Source organism: Lepidothrix coronata, unplaced genomic scaffold (assembly GCF_001604755.1).
Source record: "Lepidothrix coronata isolate B3197 unplaced genomic scaffold, Lepidothrix_coronata-1.0 Scaffold140, whole genome shotgun sequence".
Classification (NCBI taxonomy): Eukaryota; Metazoa; Chordata; class Aves; order Passeriformes; family Pipridae; genus Lepidothrix; species Lepidothrix coronata.
In genome coordinates, this window is record NW_016690320.1 from 125,496 (window position 1) to 135,227 (window position 9,732).

The window sequence follows — 9,732 nt, forward strand, 5'->3', positions numbered from 1 at the left end:
ATCTTAAGGGTTAAAAAGATACTGTGTTAACTTTTAAGTCTTTTGAAAGCTTTTTTCCCCGTTGATTTTTGGATTATTTGTACAGTTTCATTATTTTCTGAGAGAAATTTCTCCTGTATCCAGACAAGGGAAGATAATGATGTTATTTTTTTTTTCAGTTTCAGTTTAGCTGCATCACACGTGAAGGCCTCATTATGTGATGCAGAGTCACTGTTATGCAAGTGAAATTTGATCTTCAGTAAGGAGACTGGTGAAGGGCTGCATTTCCTTTTGATCTGAGAAAGTCATAGAGCTGCAAATGTGCTGCCACAGTGGAGCAAAGGGAGAACAGATTCCCTTGGTGCAAACCAAAAGCTGGTGCCGTCAGTTACGAGGGAAAAAAGGTACTGGGAAGAGGTTTAAACTGAGCACAGAACTAAATAAAACTGCCTCACTGCCTGGGACCAAGTGATAGATCTGAATCTGGAAATAGCTGAAAGTTTTTGAAAGTGAATTATTCATACTTTAGTCAAGTCAACTACTTAAAATAACGACAATAATAAAAAGGTTAACTTATTAAAACACTGGCCATCTACAGATTAAGTTAGGCTATTGTAGAACCAGTAGTAAGTCCACAATCTGTGTATACATTCTGTAAATTCAGGACAAGCAGCTGATTTTTTTTTTTTTAAGGGAGCTATAGGGCTGCAAAAGTGACAAACAACAATACTTTCAGTTGCTACTTTTAATCATAGTGACACATCAGCATGAACTGCTTTTTGTTAGCTAGTTTATTTAAAGAAGTTAAGCTAAATACTTGCTATTTCATATTATTAAGCAATATCCATAAAGATGTGATTTAGATTGGGAGGTCTGTGTGCATATTCAAAATCACAATAGTAGCTATTTGCTTTGATTGGGAAAACAGACTCCTTGGATGTGTTTCTGTTTCCACATCATCCAAACTCTGCTACATCTTGAAACCCAGTTTCAGTGAAATTATTTTTCTTTTTAGGTTGGAAGCATCATATTTTTGGGGTATTTTAAGACTTGGTGTTTTGTTGCACATGTGTAGAACAAGGATAGGAAAGAGGAGACTGAGTTTGCTCTGTTGTCTGATAAGGTGGCTTTTGCTCCAAAGTGAATATAAACTGTTTGGTTTTTTTTTTCATATGAAAAAGTAGACAGTGTAGGCTACACAGACATTAGACAATCTTAGAAAAAGCTGATAGGTATCTGCTTACACACATCACCTCAGAGCTGGATTTTCTTGAGCATAAGCTCAAAGAAATCGAATCTATGGGACTGTTTATACAACCCAAGTATTAATTTTGTTGGCTAGACTTGCTAGGCTTCCTCTCTCAGAGGAAGAAGGAAAAACTCATCTGGAGGAACTCCTGTCTCTGCTGTGGTGAAAACAGCATTTCTTTACAAGCTGTGTACTGGGCCTTACATGCCATGCTTGTGTACAGATGGAGTGCACAGATGCTTCTGCTTCTTGTATCAAATGTCAGGAAATCCTGGTGAAGGATCAAGAAGTCTTAATGGGGGAAAAGGTGACTCTTCTCGAATTCTACATTGTATGGTTTTGGTGTTTGGGTTTTTTTTTTTTCAGTTATAGATAGATGTATTTCAAGCAGAAATATACTTGACTGATAAAAGCACACTGAGTGTATAAAAAAGCAGAAAACTGTAGGTTAGAATATTTGTATCAAATCCAGCATTAGAAGTGTCCAGCATCCCCAAGAAACAGGTTGGTACAAGGCAACCCTATATTCCTTACTACTGATCCATTGACTTGAGGATGCCCTTATGGGTACCTGTTTTATCCAGCTTTCTGGAAAACCCTGAAGGCTTCCTGATTGCTGTGGACTTGGATTGATTGGTACAGTGCAAAATAATGTATCAAGACAGCAGGTTTGGATTCCTCAGTCATGGGTTCCATTGGTTCATGCTTATTCCCACCTTTTGCTGCAATCTTCCCAGTTAGGTAGGTACTTGCATATTCAGGAAAATGTTGTGTGCAGCCTTCATTCTTATATAGTGCATGGCATCTGGTGTATTGCTACATCCATAACTGGGACTTTCCAGTTCCAGACCAACTGTTCCTTTCACTTCTGTTTGACTAACATGTGTATCCCAGGGCTTAAATGCTGCAATTATCCATTTTACACCTAACAAAACTGGAACTTCTATGGAATACTGAGCAGGTCATAAACAAGTTCATTCTTTCTGGAATACTAGACATGGATAACATCAACAGCACTAACCTTTTAAAACAGTGAAAATGATACCTGTCTAGAGTAAAGGTAAGGAAAAGCCTTTCTGTGTGTAGTGTGGAGCACTTAACATTTTAGCACAGGAGAAGATAGTCTGAAATGATAATGGTTTCCATCTATTTATAACATATCATTAGACGAGAGGTTGAAAAGTTAATTCAGATTACAGTGGTGAAGAAATTGTGCCTGTGAATGTGATGTTTGTCCTACAATGCCAGTGTAGTCTAGACTTCTTACTTAGTCATGCAAGTAACAGTGGTATTAATGTAATTTACACTCAAATGAAAGAAATCATAGTGATATGTAGAGAAGCTGTGACTTTACAGAGCTAAAAAATGCTGAGTTCATTGATTAGCTATTATATGACACTTAGAAATTATATAGTGACACAATATGTGCCGTAGTTTGTGTTCTATATGGATGTGTAGCACATTTGCTGCCTGTTTGCATTAGGCTACAATGATCTGTGCTTTCTAATAAAGTGAGGAAATACTTCTGAGGGATGATGAAAGAAGCACAGAGTGCAGATTTTTCAGTTTCTAACTCAGCACTGATAATAGAGTATATTGAGCTTCATACAACTACTGTATCCTGAGTAAAGTGCACATGTTGGAGCTTCCAGAGTCATTTGACTATGAAACTGTTGTGAAAGTCTTCTCTGCAGATGTACTAATGCAAGATTTAAATGCAAATCAGCATGCTGCTGAAGATTCTAAAAGGTATTTTTATTGATTTATGCTCTTTATTAGGATGCATAATCAAAACAGGAAGATCTAAAACAGGTAACCTATGTGAGCTAAAACCTTGATGCTGTTGAAGTTGTTGCAAGTGACAATTTATATTTATGGTGATGACATCTATGTCTCAATCATCTCTGCTGGCTAGAGGAAAATAGACACTTCTACAGTGTGAAAAATCTGACTTGTTTTAGATGTCCATCTTTTCAATGAAGTACAGTTGCCTATTCTTTTTTTTCTTCCCCTGTTAAGGTAGTCCAGGCAGTCATCCAGATGTTGATGTCTGCAAAAGTTTGGATTTGTACAGACAAGTTCCATCCTTCCCACCTGTTGTCTACTTCCCTCTCATGTGATTAAATCCAGTGTTTTCTGCCATGCCAGTCAGAGCCCACAGAAGTAGCCCTTTGTATGATGAACAGGCATGTGCTCTGCTTGGCTTTGGGGTAAAATCTGAGTGTCCTAGATTTCCAAAAGGAGTCATGCTAGTCTTCAGTGAAGCCTTGTCACACTTGAAAAGGCCTTGAGGTCTGGCACACAGACTCAAGGTTCTCAGAACACAGGTTCTCTCCTTTGCTCTTTTGAATGCATATATTGCTGAAGGGGGGAGAGAGACTGAATTTGAGTAGACATTGTTAGACAGCAGATAACTGCTTTTTCACTCAGGTCGTTGCAAAAGCATATGCCTGTGAGTAGTAAAGAGTGTTGCAAAATATGTTAAATGTGCTTGGTGACAAGCCAGAAATACATGTGTTAAACATGTCAAACTAAGCAGCATCTCTCCATTGTCAGGCACAGCCCTTTCTCTGGTGGGGAGCTGACTGGTTGCAAGGCAGCTGCTGTCTCTTGTAAGGGATTATTGTGCTGGGCAACTGCAAAGAAAGTAGGTCATTTGCAGATAGTATGGGTGTTCAAGTTGTTGAACAGATTCTTCATATATTCTGCAGGGTATCATTCTCAGAATTTTCAGATTTATTTAAAGGAAAAATTGCTTCAGAGATGTGAGGGACCCTTTAGCTTGGCTGTTAAGAATTTTTTTTTAAACTGCACAAATCTGTGTCTCGTTGCTGCTTGTAGAAGAAACCAAAAAGGAACCACTGAGAAAGTTGTATTATTTGTTCTTCCTTCTTTGTTGGTACTGAACTTTTGCCCTTGCTTGATGATGCTGTAGCTCACTCACCCTCAGGGATTAACTAGAGGCTGTGTCAGGAAACTATTTTAATAGAACTAGGTGTGCTCAGGGCAGTCTCCAAATTCCATCAGCATATGGTGCCATCTAAGATTAGTCATTTATTTTCACACCTTCCATCAACACCTCACTTGGACAAGCTTTGCCACCTCGCAGGGACAAACTACCATTTTGATAACGTGCTCCTCAACATGTGACCTGTGAATGTGTTTGAGGTCTTTCAGTGGAACAGATGAGTGTCAACTGTAAAAATTCTCCTATTAGAATATTTAGTGTAAGGTGTCTGTGCAGCCTTACTGCTGACTGGCTCTCAGTTTTTATTCTGTTACTGTCATAAAATACACTTGTCAAACACCTCCAAAATGGTATTCAGAGGAGACTGTAGGATAAAAAGCTGTGCCTTGGTGAGGGTCATCCCCTCATGGCCTACATTTTAACAGCAGCAAAAGTGAAAGAAAAACACTTATTTGCATTACTTATCTGGCAATGGGCTGACAAAGGTGTTAAGGTAGCCAGGTGCTGTTTATCTCATCTGTGCTGTATATTAAGTGTGGGGCAGCTACAGAGAATGAGGCAGCCTTGTGTATTTTTAGAGGTGTGAGAACTGTTGTGGGGAGCCAAATCTTTCCAAATTTCCCCTCCCCTGCTCTGCTGAGGAGGCTCTGGCTTTCCCCACCCTTTGTTTCCAAGCTGCAGTTTATTCTGTTGTTATTTAAGGAAAATACTGTCAGCACTGCTTGTGTGTTTGTTTGTTTTGCCCATTCCACCCATAGCATGTGTGGAATCTGTGATAAATAAAACACACTGAAAGCGGGTATTTTTGTGTGAGCTTATGTGCTAAGCATTTAATATCACTTTGAAATATTTGTTGATTTAGAGGAGTCTTTTACTCTTGATTCTTTCATACATGTGTGTTTCAGAATGCTGTCAATTCAGTGATTCCTAGTCCAAAGCGTTTGGAAATCTAGAACAGGATTGCCAAGTCGTCTTGCTTTTTTATTAGTATTTGTGTAGTAGGGGTTTTTTTAATGACAATTGGTGATACAGCTAAAAATCTTGTAAAACTTTAAGTAGGTTCTTGGAAATTGTCTTTAGAAGATCAAATAAAAATTATTTCAAAGTTTTGGCTGAAATTTTTTCACCTATTTTAGACAAAGCTTTCAGAGGCTTATTTCCTCAACTGTTCAAAAGACAGTTTTGTGATGTGCTTCAGACTACTTCTTTCATGAAATCTGTTTTTTCAGAGTGATTTACAGAATCTTCTAGAGATTAACTTGGTGAGTATAATTGTTTATCTTGTTCTCATTCTGGACTAAAGTGATATGATGCTGTTTGACTTTCTTCTCTCTAGCATTGTGTGATGACATCAGTCTTCACATCCGAGAAAATTAGAGCTTGAAGCTACAACATATTCTTGGCAGGAGTTATGATACTGGAATCAGGATTTTGACTAGGGCAGACTCCAGGGTGATCTCCTGGAAATGAAGAACAAGTTACTTGTACATTGAAACCAAGCAGTTACATGCAGCTTGTTTACTGAGGGCCAATAAAGGTTTTTGTTCTTTAATTATTTTTTATTTTGTTATTGGGATTCTTGGAAAACTTGCATCTACTTTCAGATCTGAGAAAAAATTGCTTGCATTGGTAGCAAATTATATCATTCCATTCCTAGGAGGATCTTGGAAGGGATTCTTGCAGCTGCATCTAGAAGTTTAGGGTCTCTTCTTATCATATAGAGGTGAAGAAAGTGGTTATTTTTGTGACTGGAATGGAGGTAAGGAGCAAACCAGGTCAAAATTTGTAATTTTGGTCTTCTTATTTTTACCTCTCTGAGACTATTGAGAAGGGGAGGAAGAGTTGGAGGGGTGGCAGGAGTGTGGGCTGTGAGATAGGAAGAGGGACTAGAATGGTGATCTGAAATTGGGAAATAGGCCTGTTTGAAGGGCTCCTTCAGGAACATGGGCTGGCAAACCTGGCTCTGGTGCAGAGTGCTGTGGAGGAGAGGAAGGCCTGCAGGACTGCAGTGGAGCAGAGAGCTAGACACGGGGAAGGGGGAGCTGGGAGCCAGGATTGCAACTTTGATTTCAAGCCTGTAGAGTTTGGCAGGTCTCTGCAATTTTGAGTGAGAAATATGTGCACCCCAACCTCAGTGAACATTTGTCTTTTTCTCATAACATTCTTTAACTGTTCTCTTTGGTTGCTCTCCCAGCTCGCTCCAGAAGGCAGCTTTCTGCAGGCTCTGTTAAAGCAGGATGCCTCTGGCCTGTGTCAGGTCAGGATTTTACATCACTGTGGAGTGTTTGCTACTACTTTATTTACTTTGGGAATGCCTGGTGATCACTTTATAAAATGACAGAGAATAGCTCTATCATACAAATACCTGCCTTGGGTTAGAAAGGGTAGGCCCTTTACAAGCAGTATTGATAATCCTTGCTGCGTGATGTCTCTCTCCTGGCACTCCACCAGAGACATTCCCAGGCACCTTATGAAAACCAGGAACTGTGCAAACTTTTCCTGCAAGTCTGTGGCACCCATCATCTTTGTGTTTTCTGCAGGGAGCAGTTACCTGCTCACTGCTGTTAAAGGCTTAATTCATTTCTCGGAAAGCATTTTCGCAGTTCTGTGTTAGAGCAGATAAACTTAAGAGAAATTCAAGCTAAATGAATTGTTCTGTTGGGGCAGCAGCTTGTTCCCATCTGCTGCCTTCGCCAAAAAGTTGGCAGATCTTTTCAGCAGGGATAAAAGATGGCATCGAGGATAAAGTGCCCCCAGTGCTAATTTGAAAAGCAGTGCAAGTGGGTGAGAAGTGGTGGGTGACTGCAGCTATGGATGGACACCTTTCCTTGGTGCTGCACAGATCTGAGCAGAAAACGTTCTACTGGCAAATGTCATGCACATGTGTTAAAGGTTTGAAAAGAGGTGTTGGAATTTTTTCCCAATATCAATCACCCCCACACACATCCTTTTTTTTCCAGGCTGGGGGGAGGCGGGAAGGGGGGAGGAGCCACTTGCTGTTTATTTGGTTTTGTTAAAAAAGAGCTGTTATTTTCCCTCTCTACACCTTTCACCTTAACCCTCTTAATTTCAAAGTTGTAAAGCAGCGTGAAGGGAGAAGGTTGGCTTTTCTTTTCTGCCCCCCCCAACGGACATTTGTGTCTTGCTGAACTAAGACAACATGAAAATTTGCTGTACTGTTCCCTTTCCAGGTATGTAGCAGGGGAGGGTCCAGCCCAGACACATATTCCCCTTTGGTGGGAAGAAGTTTATGGTTTGAGCTGGCTTGGATTAGTGTCTAAGGACAGAATAGGACCATTCAACTTTTAATGCTGTCTAGGAAATCACTTCCTAATCTGCCAGCAGTCCAGTGCTCAGGGTCTTCCTCATACATGGGATTTAAGAGGATGGTCTGTTATTTCAGGATTCACTGACATTGCTGTGGTGCTGACCTTGAGCAAAACGTGTTTGCAAAACCTGTGCAAATCAAAGGCCTCAGGTCTGAAAATACTCCTGAATGGTGTGGTGGCTTGGAAAATCAGAGACAAACATGAAAAGAATCTTCAAACTGGTCCAAAATGTTTCTTAAACAGAACAGTTATGTTACAGAAAATGTTGCTGTTACTCCATTATGCCTCTCCCAAATATTTAAAAAAGAAATAAAAAGGTATTTTCTCTGGCAGGACTTGAGCTTTAGGCTATAGATCAAACAGGTTCATACATTTTTCTGGCCTCTTCTTTTAAATTTTGTTTTTTGATTGATTTCTTTATATTCCCATCAACATCTACTCATATTTCAGAGTGGTCTGGCCAACAGTCTTGATACAGAGACAAAAATCTTTAGTCTTATTTAACCAAGCTGGTAAGAGATCTATATTTTCATCCTGAAGCCTGGGGCTGTCCTTGCAATATGTTACAGGAGTTCTATCTCAAGATTTTCAGAAGTTTCTGACCATAAATAAGTATTTAAATGCTATTAAATGCTACTTCATTGGCATTGAGCTCTGTTTGAGCTCTTCTTTTCTGGAGCTGCAACTAAAATCAGTGACTAAAATCAATGTAACAATATTAATTCTCATTCTTCTAATGTGCCTGGATGCCACAGGGAATTGGACTGGGGTCCCATGCAGCTACTTAAAGCATATTGCAGCTGGTTTTGCTGCTCCCAAACTTTGTCCACACAACTGTATGGTTGGAGAATGCAGCTGCTTTTTGCATTGCTGAAATTTGGCTGACTCTGCAGCAACATCCAGGCCTTTTTGGATGCCTTATAGTAAAAGTCCAACACTGCTAGTGCTCTGCTTTTATTATTAGTGAAGGTGCAAGTGCTAAAAATATGTCTTGCTTTCACAAGAATTTAAGCACAGACAATGCTGCAGAGAGCTCCTTTCTGTCTGGGTCTCGTTTGCGTGATCTGCATCTGGAATTGAAAAGGGCCAGGAGGTTTCCACATAAATAAATCTTGGGGATCTTTGAGATTTCCATGATGTCCTGCTCCCCCTCCCCCGCCCAGTCTCAGCTTTGATATTCTTTCTTTAAAGAAATTTAGGCCTTAGCTGGTTTAGTATCAAAGAAAACCTCAAATATGTGAAGTTGGATGTAGGGGATGCAGACAGAAGTTTGCACAGAGCTTGTGACGGTAGTGGGAGGTGTGAACTACTGCCTTTGCCTCTATTGAATGTTAGCTCAGATATTTAGCAGAGGTGTCTAATTGTGTATATTAAGTATTTAATTCCTTAAAGAAAGTGAAAATACTAGAGACAGCAGAGTTTATTGATGTGTGGTGGGAGGCATGTCAGTTTGATGGCTCAAGCCAGTGCCATTTGGGAGTTGCTTCTGGTTGTTGGTGTTATAAAGGAGAAGTCCAACACTAAACTTGGTTGGGATAGGAACTAAAGAGTGGGGATTTTAGATTTCTAGCATGTCTGAGGAGTAGTTTGTCCTGTGGGCAGAAAACCTGTCACCCTTCATCCACATTCCTACTCTCACTATTATTAAACAAGAAAGCATTAAAACACTTCCAAGTCTGAAATGAGACACTTCCTGGAGTCCTGAATGCTGGACTGGTTGGTTGGGTTGGGGTTTTTTCACCCTGGTTGCCTGTCCTGTCAGTCCTTTTTTCTTTAGTAAGCTCTGTTTTGAACCTGATCAAACAGGACTGTTGATACATATCAATCTGTGGATATGAAAGGTGAGGAAGAAGAAAATAAGCTTTTTTTATGAAGAAAAAAATTACATCCACTTCACCTTGTTTGGCTCCTGTGCTCTAGTTGATTCTTTAACTTAATTGGTTAATGACTCACTGGATGACTCAATGCAATTATTCTTTTTTTTTACAATATGCAGTTTTTCTATGTTGAAAAGGTTCTTTCCTCTATTGTTCCTTTAAAAAAAAAGGCATTTAGCAGGTTTGGGCATTGCTACGGTCTATGCACACCTCAGGTACATGCTTTCAGAATAAAACTGCTTATCCAAAGCAGAGTTTGAAGGTCAGCATAGAGACTTTTAACTGTAGAATGGATGTTAAGTACTTTCTTAAAATTCAAAACCAGTCCTA